We start from the raw sequence: 18,950 nt of genomic DNA on the forward strand, positions 1-18,950 counted from the left end.
ATCCAATGAAAACAAACACTAAGATTCTGACCATAGATCTAAGATTACCAAGAGTAGGAATAGCCTAAAAGAATTGAGAGGAATCCTGTGAACTGGATACTAGTATTTTGGTGGTAGACACAGTGTGGTAACATTTTATCTATAAAATATTTTACTCTTGAAAACCAATATTAGTGCAATAAAAATGTTTTAAAACAGAAAGGCTATTACTTAAAAGTTAAAATTACGAAAAACAGTAACATGAAGGATAATTGTCATAGTTTACAGGTCAGAGAGCTACTAGTTCTCTGAAGTCCTTTTCTCCCTAGAGGGATCTCCAAGAAGAGGTCTTTGTACACTAACTATAATAACTACTTATGAGCTGAGTCATACAAAGAGTCTTATTTTGGTTTTCTGAATTCCAAGTCTGGGTAGGCCTATGCTTTCACTACCTGGGAGAGGTTAAGCGGTTAACTTTATTCACATGTTAGCTACGTAAGTCATCTTACAAGATAGCATGGCTCAGTTAAATCCTCAAAATTGCTGGAAGCAGCATAAATGGAGGCCCAACCTACCCCCCACTTTATGTAGTAGGAAGTAGGGATTTGGTACTCTGTTTCTTTGAATTTCCTATATTCTGGTATGTGATGTTGATGAAGAGAACAGTAATAAAGGGGGCAAAAAATAACAGAAATTATTTTCAATATTAGTGCTTATGGGCTGGAGCGATAGCACAGTGGGTAGGGCATTTGCCAAGCATGTGGCCGGCATGACCGACCTGAGTTCAATTCCTTTGCCCCTCTTGGAGAGCCCGGCAAACTACAGAGAGTATCTCGCCTGCATGGCAAAGCCTGGCAAGCTACCTGTGACATATTCGATATGCCAAACACAGTAACAAGTCTCACAATGTTACTGGGCCCGCTCAAGCAAATCGATGAACAACGGGAGGACAGTGAGAGTGACAGTGATTAGTGCTCATAAAATAAGTCATTCCCCAATATTTATTGGTTTTGGTAAATATCTGTATAGAACATGGTTTCTTTACACATATTTCTTGACACAAAATACTTAAATTTTGTAGACTATGAGCCAGTGCTTGGACTGTACATTTGCTAATATATAGTGTTTTGCTGCATTTCTTTGGGCAAAATTCACTGTATCTGCAGTGTAAAAGTATAGGTAAGAAGAATGGTTTAGTACAATGTAGACTGGATGTATTTTCTTTCTTCTGTTTCCCTGAGAAATCCTAGGTGCAGTTCAGCAATGGAAAAGTAATTGCTATAACACAGCAATGATTAGTGTCTGGGAGCTCATGTTGAGTGGTTGTTATAGAATTGAAAGGGCAAGCATATTTCATGTACTACTCTTCAACTATTTCCATCAAGATGTCACTATAGAGACAGAAGACTTTCTTACAATCACTTTGCAAGGGAAATGTCTATTTCTGGCTGAGATTTGGCCTCTCTGGAGTTTAAAGAGTTTTTTACTGTCTGCTATGCAGTGAGGAATTTAGGACAAAATATGGAGCAAACTCATGTGGTAAGATGTTCAGCAATTTTGAAAAAGAATAAACCTACTTAGGTTACCATAGAGCTAGATCATATGGATTAGTTATGACTTGGATTTAATTTAGGTACTCTAGAAGTTACTTATCTTCGTGTCCTGTGACCTGCCCTTGGGGTGTGGTTGAATAGTTTCTACCCTAATTATTCTCAAAACCTACAGAGCAATCACCACCCTAAGATCAGATCTCCCATGAACAGTTAAGTCATAAACTCAATATCAGTTACCAATAGATAATCTGGTTTAAGTAATTTTTTGTTGTTACTTCCTTTGGTTTTTATAGATAAATAAGACCAAAAACTTCTTTATAGATTTTCATTTGCATTTCTACTGTAATACCAATCAAATGGTTTCTTTGGAAAATCTAATTTTGTTTTCTAGAAAGATTAGAAATTTAATCTTTCAAATAGCCTATGTTAGCTCTAATTCTAAAGCCAAGTAGGATCCATGGTAAAGAAGAATTTCAGTCTATTTTACCTCTTAGAACATTAATTCCATAAGGAAAGCACTTTATTAAATTCTGCTGACATTTAAAGCTTATAAAATGCATTTGCTTGGTTCTTTTAAACCACATTAAACTTTCTTCTTTGGTTGCTTCCAGAATTGCACTTGAATCTATCAAATTTTAAAGCACATACCCTCAGATACCACAATTTCACTTCAAGGAATTAATTCCAGAAAAATACTCCCATTAAATGAAAGTGCATTCTGAACTTGAGTCTAATTACTGCACTTGGTTCCAAGAATACAAACAAGATATTGGCAGAATCTCTTTAAAATTTTAATAGCACAGGGAAAAATGGGGAGCTCAGGGATAGCTCACTGGTACAGCACCTGCCTTGCAGATATGAGGCTATGAGTTTTATGCCCATTATCTACTGAGTGTAAGCCCAGGGGTACTGCCATTTGGGGTCCCTGGGGCAGCAACAAAGTATGTACATCAGTTCTTGTTGCTGTACAAGAATAACAACATAGAAAGAGTAGAGGGAACTAAAATAAGGGAAAATAAGAAAAATAGAACCTTTGGGGACCATACAATGAAACATACTTCCTGACCTCAAACAGCTGTTCACCAGGGAATAAACCCCACTCAGTGAATTTAACTGCCAAACACCTAATGTGCGAAAATTCTTTGACACTTGAAGAATGTCTTCATCATGGAAGGCAGACACCAAAACAAGGGAAACAGACAATTCTTGTTATAAATTATATTCACAAAGGATGAATACAAGAACAATAGAATGCTATAATAAAAAGGAATGATCAAAGGATAAAAGGAGCTCTTGTAAATGAAAAGTATTGCTGACATGAGAAATTCATAAAACAGTTGGAAGACACAGACTATAAAATTTTAAAGTCTAAAGGTAAATTCAAGAGATGAAATTAAAAGAGAAAATAGAAGATAAGGGGGACTGGAGAGATAGTGCAGCGGGTAGGGTGTTTGCTTTGCCGGTGGCGGACCTGGGTTGATCCCTGGCACCCCATGTAGTTCCCAAACCAGCCAGGAGTGACCCCAAAGGGTAGAGCCAGGAGAAAGTCCTAAGCATGGTGTGATGTGACCCCCAAACAAACAATAAAGTTACAAGGTGAGAACAAGAAGGGTGTCAATATTTCTGATACCCACATCCCACAACCACTGCCATATAAGATTAGCTGTTGGCTCAGATTTACAGACTCACAGTTAAATCTCATAGGAGATCAATAAGCTACAAAAATTCATAGGAAAACTGGTCTCCGGGCTGAAAACTCAGGCGCATCCCTTGGAGTAGAGCAGGCTGAGTCTCCGCCATGTGAGAGCCTGGGTGGCCACACTCACACCCCGACAGCTGCCACCACGCCAACAGCACAAATGCATTGTCTCAAAAACAATCTCCTTAGAGACACCAAACTGCTGAAAACTTCAGGTACACTGGTCTTCAGACTGAGAACTCTGGGTGTTCTCAGAGTGGGGGTGGGCAGCTTCCCCATGCCTTACACCCCCAAACCTCCAACTTCTGGAACCCTGGCAGCCCCACTCGTATCCCACAATTGCTATCAAGTAAACTCATGGCCCAATGAAATATTTTAGAATTTCTGGAGTGACACCTCCAAAGTCACAATACTGAATGCTCAGTAGGAGCACACCAAATTAGATGGGAAAGTAACACAGAAGCCAATTAAGCTCAACAGACAAAAACAGTAACGCAGAAGGCTCAACTAGCAACAAACAGCTTAGTAAACCCTCCAAGACTTAATGATTCCATGGTGAGACAGGACAATTTTCACAAATTTTCTTTTACTAAAGTGGTTTTTCTATGATTACATTAGCCATTTAGTTGTAACAATCAATATAAAATAAATTATTTTGTGCTTGCAAAGGGGGCAGGCTTGCAGGGTTGGGAAAATGGGGACAATGCTAGCATTGTAGAGGGAAGGTTACACAGGTGGTAGGATTGGTGTTGGAATATTGGATGCCTGTAACAAATGTATCGTGAACAACTTTGTAAACCACAGTGTTTAAATAAAGGGGAGAGGGAAGAGACTCAATCTTTCTTAGAAAAAATAGAGTGAGTTAACTCTTAGCAAACCCTCTGGTTAAGATGAAAGAATTTTTATGAAGGGATATAAATATGCGGAGCTGTGATCAGGAAGGATTAAAGGAATAAATAAAAATTGCACGTGTCACAGATTAGCAGTGATAAGAAACTGTTACACTCGGAGGGCTGAAGGGGCAGGTTTGGAGGGGGTAGTATAAATGGAGACGAGAGAACTGGAGCTGAGAAGGAAGGGGTTCCCAGTGGGAGGTATAGTTATTGCCCGAGAGATTCCTGGATACAGCAAGGAGGAAATACTTTAACTTGGGACTGGAGAAATAGTACAGGAAGCAAGGCACTTGCCTTGCGTGAGGTTGCAATGGCAGAGATCCCTTTTCAATTTCTTGGCACCAGAGATGGTCCCTTGAGAACTGCCACAGGTCACTCGAGCACAGAGTCAGGAAGGGACCCTGAGAACCTGGGTGTGGCCCCATCCTCAGCCTACCCTCAAAGGAAATATTTTGCCTTCTCTCTCTTCCTGTCATCTGTTCTCACATTAACTAAACCTAACCAGAAACCAGCAGACAAGAAAGATTGGCGCTTTTAGTATACTCTCGAGAGGGTTATTCTCTCAAGGCATGGAAAGGGAGGGGAGAATAGAAAAGGCATGTGAGAGATAGCACAATGGCAAAGGTGCTTGCCTTGCTTGTGGCTGATCCTGGTTCAATTACCAGCAACGCACATTTCCTCAAGTACTGCCAAGAGTGACCTCTGAGCACAGAGCCAGAAGTAAACCCTGAACACTACCAGCTGTGGCCCAAACATCTCTCCTGCCTCCAGCACCCCCTTCCCCATCAAAAAAGAGGATTGTAGAGGAAATAAGTTATTGGTAAATAATGCAATAATATTTTCCTATTTGAAAAACATTCTAGACTTTTGTTTTAGGGAATTAGAAAGCAAACCAAAAATTTCACAACATAATAAAATTTCAAAACATTATTATTAACAGAGAGAAGATCTTAAAAGCTTGGGGGAAGGAATCATAGATAAAGGATCAGAAATTACAATAGTTTTCAACTGATTAGCAGCAAAAAATAAAGAATGCTGTCTGACAACGGAACAATGTCTTCAAATTTCTTAGTAAATAATCTCTCCAATCCAAATCATTAGTCATGTGCAAAAATGGAGAAAAAAAATTTGCAAATATCTCAGAAAAACATGTGCAATATCTAAAGCACTTTCTACATATCCTTTCTATGAACGATATTATAAAATAGAGAAAGAAAGAAAGAAAGAAAGAAAGAAAGAAAGGAAGGAAGGAAGGAAGGAAGGAGAAAAAAGAAAGGAAAGAGAGAAAGAAAGAAAGAAAGAAAGAAAGAGAGAAAGAAAGAAAGAAAGAAAGAAAGAAAGAAAGAAAGAAAGAAAGAAAGAAAGAAAAAGAAAGAAAGATCCTCGCTTGTAAGAGTATGTCTTATGTAAAGCCAGGAAGTGGAAAAAATTTCCAGACTGCTATGCGGAGGAAGTTCTAGAACATATGTTTGAGGGAAAAAAAAAAGAGTTAAACACTAATAATTTTCAGAGCAATTTAATGAGTCTTCAGAAGGTTTAGGAAGGGCAAGAAGGAAAAAACAACTGGCTACTTAAGAAAATCAGCCTTCTAAGTAGGTGAGGATTAGCTCAGTAGCAAAAGCTTCTGCATTGCATGCCTGAGCCCAGGGAAGCCAAGAGTTCAGGCTCCACCTCACATGCCACAACACAATCCCAGCAGCTCTGCTCTTTGAGATTCCTGAACCCACAATAAAGTGTGTGATCTTTGAGTGAATTTTAGGACCATAACGAAAGTGTGCAACTCTGATGAGCATCCCCACTAAGTATGTGTGACCTCTCTCTGGTCATTACAACAACAAAGGGAAAGAACTGGGGAAAACTATTCTGTAATACTACTTAACTTCTTAAACTATATATTAATATGGCTTTATACAACATTAAATTTAAAACAATTCTCACAAGAACAAAAGGAAATGCCCTGCCACAGAGGCAGGGTAGGATGGGGGGGATGGGGGGGGGTGGGAGGGATACTAGGATCCATGGTGGTGGGAAATGGGCACTGGTGGAGGGATGGGTATTTGATCATTGTATAATTGAAATCCAAGCACAAAAATTTGTAAGTCTACAAATGTACCTCATGATGTCTCACTAATAAAAATTTAAAAAATAAGTAAATAAAATAACTCTCACAAGAATATTGTTAAGTACAGTGATATTATACCATTGTAAATATGACCAAAAGTTGGAAATTACCTAGGAAATTGGTTAAGTCATGGTGTCAAATTTGAGAAAAATACTCATTTTCTCATTTGAGGGGGGTGATTCAGTGACTAAATAGCATCAACTGTGCCAACTGTGGGACCATGAGATTGATCCCCAGTACCATATACATATACCAAGCTCAGATTCCTAGCACTGCAACAGAACATGTGAACCTGGTGCACGGGTATGTGTGAACACCACAAAGCTCTGCGAGCACCCGATTATGAGTGCAACCCTCAGTGAATGCCATAACCAGTTGTGCACACACCACAAGCAAGCATGTGCAACCTCAACCATCACAATAGCAACAAAATGAAAGGCAGAGAAAAAGCATAGATGGAAATGAGGAAGATCTAGATGCTTTTGAGAGAAAAGATATCCTAGTTATATGTTTAAGAGAAAAAGTTCAAATATCCATAATATGGGAGTCCGCACCAGGCTGTGGGGCAGGTGAGAGTCCTCCCCGCCCCAAAGGACCCAGCCCCGGCAGCCAACCTCCACTGTCCAACCACCGCCACGGCCACGCTCTGGGCTGCTTTCTGGATGCTCAGGCGGAGCCTCACGTATGAATGAAGTCCCACAAAACCCAGATAATGCAGAACTTTGTGACCTTGGACTCTGGACTCAACTGGACCTGAAACAGAGATCCTCTGCCTGCTTCCCCCAGTCTCTGGTGACTCAGGGTTCACACCAATAAGCCACACCCTGCCGGCACCAGATAATCTCCTCATCAGCCACCCTCCAGAATTCACGCCTGCTCCTCCCAAACGGAAGTATAAAAGGAGGCTCCCAGAACCATGCCAACGGACTCCATGCCAGGCTGTGGGGTGGGTGAGAACCCTCCCCACCCCAAGGGACCCAGACTTGGCAGCCGACCTACACTGCCCAACCACCGCCAAGCTCCGACACGTTATAAGACACTTCCTACAGATTAATGCCTCTCCATGAGCCTGGCAAGCTACAGAGAGCATCCTGCCTGCACGGGCAGAGCCTGGCAAGCTCCCAGTGGCGTATTCGATATGCCAAAACCAGTAATGACTACAGGTCTCATTCCCCTGACCCTGAAAGAGCCTCCAATCATTGGGAAAAGAGGAGTAAGAAGAGGCTGCTAAAATCTCAGGGCTGGGAGGAATAGAGAAGTTACTGGTGCCCGCTCGAGTAAATCGAAGATCAATGGAATGACAGTGACAGTGGTACAGTGATCCATAATATGAAACCATTTTTCAAAGGGAAAAATTCTTATAATTATATGCACTGTAGCACTGTCCTCCTGTTGTTCATCAATTTGCTCGAGCGGGCACCAGTAACGTCTCCATTGTGAGACTTCTTATTACTGTTTTTGGCATATCGAATATGTCACGGGGAGCTTGCCAGGCTCTGCTGTGTGGGTAGGATACTCTCAGTAGCTTGCCGGGCTCTCCGAGAGGGACAGAGGAATCGAACCTGGGTCGGCCGCAAGCAAGGCAAACACCCTACCTGCTATATTACTTTATATGTAAAAACATGAAAGATGGAAGACTATAGATTTACATTTTCTAATTAAAAATTTCTCCATTGAATTGTTCACAATGAAGATGGACTCTGTATACTCATAAAAATAAACACAGATGAATTTTTAATAAAATTATTCTGAGGCTTAGAAATCAATGTTCTCATATGTTCTTTTCACAGTCCTCATTCATTAAATGGTTGTGCTTGGCATTGAGAGAAAGAGATAAATAAAATATAACTCCTGACTTTGAGTTTATCACAGTGTAGTGGAATTTTTAAAACTGCTCTATGCTCAGGGGTAGAATAAATGTTTGATAGTAATTTTATCTTTAAAATATATTTTAAATATTTTAAAAACTAATAAAAATAATCAATTTAGCATGATAAATTTTAGTATGTTGAAATTACCATTACTTAATTTTATTATCAGGTAAAGTCTTTGTGTATATGGGTACATGTAGCATTAATTTTTTCCTGACATTTCTAAGCACATATTTAAACATATTGAAAACATATATCACAACTTATGAAATTGATATCTTTAAATTGGTCGTTTAAAAAAATCCAGCTTCGCATATATTTGCCTATAGAAAAATCTACAGGTATGATCACAGTAATACCTGTTTGATATTCATTATTTTTGTTTTAATATTGATTCTTAATTTTTGACCATACCCAGCCATGCTCAGGGCGTACTCCTGATTGCACTCAGGTGGGGCTCTGGGGACCACATGTGGTGCTGAGGATAGAATCCAGGTTGAGCACATGCAAGACAAATACCCTTCACGTACTATCTCTCAGCCCTGTTTTTTTTTTTGTTGTTGTTTTTAAATGTGGTTTACTTTTGTTGTTTCTGTTTGCTTGTATGTGTAGGTGGGGGGGGAAGGGACTGTGTTTGGATCATATCCAGCAGAACTCCAGGATTACTCCTCGTTCTGTGCTCACTCCTGGTAAAAGGACAATGTGGTGCAGATATGGAACCCAGATTGGCTGCATGCACAGCAAGCACTCTGACTGTTGTGCTATCTTTCTGGCCCTTGACATTCTTTTTTTGGGGGGGTCACACACATTGATGCTCAGGAGTTACTCCTGGCTCCACACTCAGGAATTAGGAATTACTCCTGGCATTGCTTGGGGAACCATATGGGATGCTGGGGATTGAATCAGGGTTGGGCTATGTGGAAGGCAAACACCTTACCTACTGTACTATTATTCCAGCCCCAATTCTTTTTTTTTTTTTTTTAGTGAAACACCATGAGGTACAGTTGTAGACTTACAAATTTTGTGCTTGGATTTCAATTATACAATGATCAAATACTCATCCCTCTACCAGTGTCCATTTTCCACCACCATGGGTCCCAGTATCGCTCCCACTCCCCATCCCCCCATTCCCCCCTTCCTCTGTGGGAGAGCATTTCTTTTGTTCTCTCTCTCCTTTTGGGTGTTGTGGTTTGCAAAAGAGGCATCCAGCCCCAATTCTTAAGTGCAGTACAAATTCTTAGATAAATTAGGTAGGATGGATAGTGTTTCATATATCCTTAAATTTATGGCCCTTTAACTTTTTATATGAATTATGTGATCTACTGTTGGCCATTTTTGTGAAACAATTTGAAAAATATTTTATTACTGCTACTTGGAAACAGTTTCAAAGTAAACAACAGAATAATGAACAACTTTATACTCATCACCCAGATTCAACAATTATCACCATTCTACCATTTTTGAGTCATCCAAATCTCCTTCTGTTTGGGGGCACATCCAGAGATGCTTGGAGAGCCACAAAGTGGCAGGAATCAAACTCGGGGACTGTGGTTGTCAGTATGAAAGCAATTGTCTTAACCCACTATACTATCTCTCTAACCTCCTCAATATTATTCACATAAAATTCAGATATATTTCAAATACTAAAATTTATATATAGTAATGACTAATTGTAAATAATCATTTCAAACATCAGTGTTCACCAAAATATAACCTAAATTGTTTCAGATTAATTTCTGCATTGACTTTTTTTTTGGTGAAAGCTAATATATGAATATATTTAAAAACATAAAAAAAGTACAAAGATTACCTATATAAAAACAAATGTCTTTGATCTGCCTCTACTCATTACAGTTTCTCTTTTCAGAGGCTGCTTTCATGGGAACATTTCTAGAAATGACTCTATGCATGTTTGCATGCATGTACATACAAGTTTATAACATAACTATAATCCTTAAAGAGAAGAGAAAAGCCCTATTGGCAGAGTATTCTCTTCTATACACAGCTTTGTTCAATTAATGTATCTTTTAATAGCAGGTTGAACAGTCTCTGCAAAGATACTAAAACTGCTGGTATAATGGGAACTATCTCTGACAGCACAATGTCAATTAACAAAGGGAGGAGGGAGCCAATTTCCTGCTTTTGGGAACTGGAAAAGGCCATATGTTATTTGAGCTAAATCTTGATGGAAAGCTTACGTGGAGGAAAAGTAGAAGCTTGTATTAAGTGGCAATACTCACAAATTCCAGACTTAATCTATCTGGTTTTCTTTCTTCACATGTAATTGGTAGGTACACAATATCTAGAATAGTTGCTAGTCTATCAAAAAGCAAAAAACATTCCTAGTATGGAGAAAGCATGGCAGAATGGGAGTCAAAAGATATCTAGTTTTAGGCAAACTATATAGCCTCTGGTTTGTTTTTTTTTTTTTTTCATTTACTAATTGAAAGTCCCTGTATTTGCCTTTCTTACCATGTTTTTTCCCCCTCTTGTTTTGAGAGTTATCTGCCAAACTAGAGTTACATTCTATCTGAAAGTCTTTGGACTTTCATGAATTCAAAAACACTGTTTCGCTATTAAGAACTGCTAAATCATTCATTCCATTCACTGGAAATTATTGAGTACCTACCATATGCCAGACACTCTCCCAAAGCTTGAGGAAACAAGGGTGAATAAGACAGGAAGGAGCTTAAATTACAATGCTTTTGAGCATTTAGAGTGGGCAGGACACCATACTAAGACAAAGCAATGATAAGTCTGGCTGCATTTGCTCACACAGCTTGTAAATAACACTTCTATATGGAAACTCACAGATTTCCATATAGATCCTCCTGGAATTCTCTGAACATGAGTCTAGTATTGTATTCAACTATCTTTTGGATAGCTATGTTTAAGTAATTCCTAAGAAACTCAAACATAATACTTCAAAATTAGACTAATTTCCATCCCAAAGTTCTTTTCACTCTGTAAACAAACCATTGGCCAAGGTGTTCAAGTCAGAGACCCAGAAGACAGCCCCAAATCTCTCCCTTACCCCTTACTACCTGTCACCTGTAAGTCAAATTAGTTCTAGCTAGAAGTTATATATTGAATTCATACTGTTTTCCTTTCTGCAGTCCCTTAGCTCAGATTCCTTTGTGATGATTCCCTTACTATGTTCCTTGCTTCTTCTTGCTCTTCTAAGGCACACAGTGGTTGGAATGGATGCCTAGCATAAATAGTCATGGCCACATGGTCATGGCCCTCCCGTTGTTCATTGATTTGCTCCAGCGGGCCCAGTAACGTCTCCATCGTGAGACTTGTTGTTACTGTGTTTGGCATATCGAATACGTCACGGGGAGCTTGCCAGGCTTTGCCATGCGGGTGAGATACTCTCAGTAGCTTGCCAGGCTCTCTGAGAGGGGCAGAGAAATCGAACTCGGGCTGGCCATGTTGGCTGCGGGCAAGGCAAATGCCCTACTCACTGTGCTATCACTCCAGCCCAGCATAAATAGTAGCAAAAGAAATAATAAACACAAATAAAACAAACAAAACTTAAAATGCAAGTGTTCTTAGAGTCCCATACATTTTTTTTGTTTTGCTTTTTTTTTGAGGGGCGGTCACACCCAGCGATGCACAGGAGTTACTCCTGGTTCATGCACTCAGGAATTACTCCTGGTGTGCTCGCGGGACCATATGGGATGCTGGGAATCGAACCCGCGTCGGGCCACGTGCAAGGCAAATGCACTACCCGCTGTGCTATCACTCCAGCCCCACATTTTTTAGAAGATTTTATTCTCGGGGATTTGAGAGTTTATTTTATATTTGTCAGAATGAATTGTTTAGAAAGAAGAGATAGTATAGCAGGGAGGGTGCTTGCCTTCCTCATGGCTGACCTGGGTTTGATCCCTGGGACCATATATGGTGCCCCAAGCACTGCCAAAAGTGATTCTTGAGCACAGATCTAAGAGTAAGCCCTGAGCACTGCTTGGTATGACTTTCAAACAAAAAGGAAATGAGTGACAGGGAAGGAAGAAGGGAGGGAAGGAGGAAGGAAGAAAGAAAGAAAGGGACCCAAGTTTAGGTCTGAACTGGTTTGTTGGGAATAATATTTAGAAAGAAGGGAAATTAGAGACTCTTGCTGGAGTGTGAATGAGTAAAACTTAGATCAAAATTTCTGAAAAGCATGTTTTCTAAGACTCATGCACAGGGAATATCCCTTTGTATTTATTTTATAGTCTTCAGTAAATATTTGATTGTTTTTCATTTCTGTTTTTCTGTCTTTTGAATAAGGCACTGTGTAGATGCAGCCAAAGAGTGGACTCAACTTTATTCAAGATATACCATTACACTTAACATGTAATCTTTACCGAGCTGGTCTCAATCTTTATTTTCTTAGTTTCCATATAGCTATATCCTGTTTGGGATGTTATTTGAATAGAAGGGTTACTATTTTTTAGGTATCATTTAAAGTATTTTTTTCAAAAAGTCTGTTCCCTTTAGATGGCTGAAGCTACACTATTCTCTTTCATGGTACCACATAATTTTCTTTAAAATTTTGCAATTAGTAGTGTGGTTATGTGTGAGCATGCCTAAACACATATTTTTCTCATGGTCTGTCTCTGGCAGATGTCAGTGGAGAAGACAAGATGTTTAAGGGATTTTTTATTATTCTAAAATCAATGCCTTACACATGCTCTGCACATAGTAGGCTATCAATTTACATTTACTGAGTGAACAAACAAGCTTTTTGTGGAGTTTTACACTGGGAAGAAATACAGAGCATGATAATATGATTGTGTTATGACTATAAGGCACTATGGTATTAATGTATACCTGAGGAATCAAGTCAGTCTAAGCCTCCCTGATCTAAAAAAAAACTGATTAGGAATTGATCAAGGCATGGAGTGAAAATCATTCCAGGAAGAAGAAATAACAAATGTAAAGGCCTCAGGATCAGAGACTATATGAGATAATTGGGAGAAATCAAGAAGACCACTAAGACTAGAATTTACAGAGGAAGAGGACACTAAGAGGACATGGAATGGACAATAAGCCTCAAGATAGGGAATTTTTTCTAAAGGAAATATAAAGACTTAGGTAGTATATCAGGATAGATTAAATTTGTTTTTTTTTTCAAAGACCCCTGTAAATATGGGAGGGACAAGATTACAGGAGGGAAATGAAGAGCTGGAGAAATGGGTTTTTGGAAAAAGTAGGCTGGGCAATAAAAAAGTAGGGTGGGATCAAGATAGCCTAGAGAGTCTAGATAAGTAAGTGTAAGAACGCAAGTTAGAGAAGATAGTGAGTGGCTAGAGGGTATGGCTGGAAGAGATGGCAAATCTGCAGAACAGTGGTGAGTACACAAGAGAAGAGATTTCGAAGTCATATGACAAGTCACTGGACTTGCCATTAGGGAGCAGAGAGCCAAGATTATTTTCATGAGCGGATGGAGGATAATTTAGACCAGTGCTTTTCTCAATCTTTTTCTGTGGCCTCCTAATCTTGTGTTGTGACCCCCATTTTAAATTATTTTCACCTGTGGCCTCCTTAAAATATTCTAAAGGCTCAGAGAAGGCCATCTAGACTCTGTTGAAAAATACCAATTTAGATCACTGAGTAGATAGTGGTACCATTTATTAAGAGATAGGAAAACTTGAAAAGAAGCCAGATTGATGGTTATGAGTGAATAATTGAAAGAAGATGAACTCAGCCGTAAACAAGTTTTCCAGCACCCAAGAAATAAAGGAAGGGAGATGTCAACTGGACAACAAACAGAAAGCAGTGCAATAGTCTGTGGAATTTTGGGGCATGAATAAAATATTATGTTCAGAGCATAAATGAAATGTTATGTTCAGAGAATGAGTGGAGTGAAAGGTTTGAGAGGAAGTTCTGTTGGAGTCTCGCCTTTTCATAGTGAGACTAAGTGGCTAGAGCAATATCTGTGTGCAAGTAGGGTGTGAGGTAGGGTATCTGCCCTGCACACAGCTGTCCTGGGTTTGATTCCTGGCATCCTATATGGTCTCCCAAGCCTGCCAGTAGTGATTCCTGACCATAGAATCAGGAGTAAGCCCTGAACACTGCCAGGTGTGGCCCAAAGAGAGAGAGAAAAAAAATTCGAGTTACAAAAGAATATTGTGCTTTTATTAAAACAATAGAAGCGTAAAAAGCATAGAAAGACAAGCTTTTTCTCAAAAGCTATCTTTCTTTACAACAATTACATCATTTGAAAAGGAGTTTTAAAAGCAGAAGGCAAAACAATATCGATACTTTTGTCTTCTTTAGTTTAGATACAGATAAAGCAAGTCCCAATTTGTTGCTTCTTCAACTTCATACAGGACATTTCAATATTAGAGAAAAAAAATTTTAAAAATTAATTCTATTAAATTAACAGGATTAAACTAGAGGGAGATATGTGGGTTTTGTTGTTGTTGTTGTTATTCCTTTAAATACAAGAGTTTTCTTCATAGTTAAACTAGCAAATTGAAGACCAATACTTTACCTGGAGACACAGTTTGCTTTGAATCTTCAACAATGAAGTCAAGGACAAGAGTAAATGATAATGATACTTTTATGTACTGCTATTCAATCTTCAAAACAGATAGAAGAGTTCTAAAGTATCCAAGTAGGGTTGGGTTTTATTTGCTTGCTTGCTTTTAAGCATTCTTTGATGATTTTATATCTTCAAAATTTATTTTCAAGTCATGACAAAAGGGGTTTAAGTCAAGCCTTAAACTCATGAGTGACAGAAACAAATCTCGGAACCCAGTGGCTTTTGGCAGAAATGTGTCTGGACCTGCAGTAGGTTACTGTCGCTGGGCCGCCCCAGGGGGGAAAGGGTGCTGTCCCTCTGCCTGCTCCCCCTAGGAAGCTTGGTGCCTGCCATCCTCCAGAGGCCATTGGGCAGTCAGGTTTGGGCCCTCAGAGACGAAACACGTGGAGCCTCATGGCATGGGGATGGAGCCGGCCTTTTCCTCCCTATCCCAAAGAGACCCCAAGTCACCGCCCATGAACAGACTTTCTGGCTCCTGATCAAGAGCTTAACGGCCATGATCCCAGAGACTCAGGAACAAATCTCAGGACCCAGCAGGTTTTGGCAGAAATGCCTCCAGATATAACTGTTAAAATTCCAGAATTTCAAAATTGCACGGCCACTACTGCAGCCATGTGACATCATATGTTATTCATAACCAGCAATAGAAAACAAAATGTCTACTGTTGCCTTTTCAGCAGATCTGAGTGTTGAGGTAAAATCCCAAATAATAATGGTGGGTCTTGTGTCAAAGTATTGAATCTAATTAAAGTAGAGAGAGAGTAATGTGGAAATCATCTGCCCCACAGGTAGGGGGAGGGTCTGGGATGGGCGTATACTGGGATTTTTGGTGGTGGAGAATGGGCACTGGTGAAGGTACGGGTGTTTCATTGTATGACCAAGACTTAAATCCAAAAGCTTTGTAACTGTTCTCTTGGTGATTCAATAAATAAAATTATAAAAAATAAAAAAAAACCCTCATGAGCAATATGAGACGGGGAGGACCCCGCAGGAACTAAGAGCTCTCGCCCTCGAGGCCCTGGGTCGGCCCACCGGAGGAAATGAGTGGTGGATTTGCCCCAAGTAAGAGCACCGTGTATGTATCCAACTTGCCTTTTTCCCTGACCAACAATGACTTATACCGGATATTCTCCAAGTATGGCAAAGTTGTAAAGGTTACTAAATTGAAAGATAAAGATACCAGGAAGAGTAAAGAGGTAGCATTTATTTTGTTTTTGGATAAAGACTCTGCACAGAATTGTACCAGGTCAATAAATAACAAACAGTTATTTGGTAGAGTAATAAAAGCAAGTATTGCTATTGATAATGGAAGAGCAGCTGAATTTATCTAAAGATGAAACTACTTTGATAAATCTAAGTGTTATGAATGTGGGGAAAGTGGACACTTGAGTTATGCCTGTCCCAAAAATATGCTTGGAGAACATGAACCTCCAAAGAAAAAAGAAAAAGAGAAGAAGAAGAAAATTCCTGAACCAGAAGAAGAAATTGAAGAAGTAGAAGACAGTGAGGATGATGGTGAAGATCCTTCTCTTGACAGTCTTAGTCAGGCCATTGCTTTCTAGCAAGCCAAAATTGAAGAACAAAATAAATGGAAGCCCAATTCAGGAGGTCCCTCAACATCAGATGATTCAAGACTCCCAAGAATAAAGAAAAGCACGTATTTCAGTGATGAGGAAGAACTTAGTGATTACAATTTATTTATTATGTAAATATTATTAATTTTTAAAATATTGATGGTACCAGTTTATTTGGGCTAACAATGATTATTTTCAGTATTCAAGCATAAGAAAATTTAGTATCAAATATTTTATATTCTATAAATCATTGAAATTGTAAAATAATTATAAAGTCATTTTCCTGTCTTACCAGAATAAAATTTTAAAATCAAGATATTATAATAACCATTTACCTTGAAATTAGTTCATTTGAATAAAAAAATACTGTCATAGTAATTTTACTGTCATCCCAAATAAAAGGATAGATACTAAAAAAAAAAACCTCATGAGTGAGTAAGTTGTCAAATAAGATAAAAAAAAGACATTTTCTAGAGCGATGGGGTTTGAGTTTCTATAGGAAACAGAACCAGAAAGAAACGACCAAGTAGACATTAAGACATTGATTTAATAAACTGCTAAAATTCATTCTTTAGCTCAGAAAAGCTCAAAGTCTCCTGCCACCAACAAATAGGCCTCTAATATGGTGACATTCTAAGTATCTGAGTCAGAGAGATAGTAGGGTGCGTGCCTTGCACACTCTGACCAAGACCACATATAGAATCCCCCAGCCCCATATAAGTGATCCCTGATCACAGCACTAAGAGTAAGCCCTGAACTGGATCTGGCCCCAAAACAAAACAAAAAACACTAATCACTGTCTTGATTTAATTCATTAAATATGTATTGAGCTCCAATTTTAGTGCAGGACAAACTGCCAGATACAATCCATGACATCCTTATTTGAAAGCTTCTTTCTTTTCTATTGTTTTAAGACAAGATTAGGTTTCTGCACAGATCTTGGCAGTTTGCTGTTTCCAGTCTAGTGAAAAGCTGGTATTAATTAATTAATTAATTAATTAATGTCTCTAGGGTACATCCAGTGATGCTCAGGGGTTACTCCTGGCTCTGTACTCAGGAGTCAGGTAAGCATTCTATCTGCTATACTATCACTTCAATCCCCCAAAGCTGATTTTTAAACTTTGTGTGTGTGTGTGTGTGTGTTTGTGTGTGTGTGTTGTTGTTGTTATAATTTTGGGTCAACATAATGGAACATGGAGACTACTCCTAGCATGGTACTCAGGGTGGCTCCTGATGGTACTGGAGTGGAGAGGCAGGTAAGATCATACAATACCTGGAATTGAATTAGGGGCTCTTACATGCAAAGCATGGTTTCAGACCTTCAAGCTATATTCCTGGTCCCTGAGAATGATTCTTAATGTCCTCACTTTAGGTTGTGGTGATTGTGGTATCGGTCTCAGTTCTATCCAGAGCATCAACCAACTTAAGATAGAATCCTTGGCTAAATATATGGGATTCTTTTTGTACCAGAGGAGAGAAGAGAAAAAATTGTGATAAGCCAAGAAGGACTTCTGAGACTTTTGAAGTGTTGCGCACCTTCTACAGATCATATTCCCATTTAACCTTCAGTTAATAATCACAGTAACTATATGGAGATGATATTGTTTAATTGCATTTTATAGATAAGGAAATTGGCTGGAGACATACTCAACGTTGCAGATTAAGTGAGGTATCTGAAGGGATGTGGCTCAAGTGTAGAGTACTTGGCTCCCACAGTGAGAGACCCTATCTTCCTATTTTTAGGTCTCAAAAGTTTTAAACCACTGAGCACAGGAACTTAATTGGATTTCAGGTCCAGGAGTAACCATACTGTGCTCTTCATCCTTACTAGAGGGACTCTGCATAGAATGTCTAATATAGTAATAAAGGAAAGAAGGGTAAAGCATAGGCAATTTTCAGTGTGAGAAGTGAATATGTGAAGACTGTAGGTCCACTATGCTTTTTGTCTTGCACAGAAAACCTTAACATTTTTTGCCTTTTTTTTTTTGTTTTTTGGTTTGTTTCATTTATTTGTTAAATAGGGTCATACCTTCTGCATAGCTCTGCCTGGTGTGAGAGCTATGGCTATCAAGGCCAGACCTAGAAGTGCTGGGGGTCTCCAACAGTTAAAATAAATAAAGGTATAACTAAGAGTTAAATTATCTCCCTGGTTCCTTTTTTTTTTTTTTTTTTTGGGTCAGACCTGGTGATGCATAGGGGTTACTCTTGGCTCTGCACTCAGGAGTTACTCCTGGCGGTGCTCAGGGAACCATATGGGATGCTGGGAATTGAACCTGGCTCGGCCGCGTGCAAGGCAAACGCCCTAGCCGCTGTGCTATCTCTCCAGCCCCTCCCTGGCTCCTTTTCTGAGCTTTTTACACAGATGGTTGAAAGCTATTTTCTCTACTAGACAAAAATATGAATGACTAGCCCAGTTCTCTCTCAAATGATTGTGAGGATCAAATAAGGCCTTTTGAAAACTACCGCACTTTGCAAACTGTAAGGTGGCAAGGCATCTTTCCAAGGTATTGGAGAACTGTGAAGTAGATGACTAAAATAAAATTTTGATTTGGAATACAGGAGGGAAGCAGCAGCGTTTGATAACTGGACTCCACAGACAAAATCTAAACTCACATTCTAACTAGCAATTCTTTTTATATCTGAGATAAATTTTGCACTTTGAGGATTTTTCTTAAAGATGTACAATAACAGTAACATCAATTCCATTTCGTCTTCTTTTAAGACCTG

At 39.1% G+C, this 18,950-nt stretch overlaps 1 pseudogene; it reads left to right on the top strand.

Moving 5' to 3' along the window:
- Positions 1-15,662: 15,662 nt before the first annotated feature.
- On the top strand, positions 15,663-16,463 carry LOC130021058 (zinc finger CCHC-type and RNA-binding motif-containing protein 1-like; annotated as a pseudogene).
- Positions 16,464-18,950: the final 2,487 nt, after the last annotated feature.

This window comes from Sorex fumeus, unplaced genomic scaffold, assembly GCF_029834395.1.
Source record: "Sorex fumeus unplaced genomic scaffold, SorFum_2.1 ptg000014l, whole genome shotgun sequence".
Lineage (NCBI taxonomy): Eukaryota > Metazoa > Chordata > Mammalia > Eulipotyphla > Soricidae > Sorex > Sorex fumeus.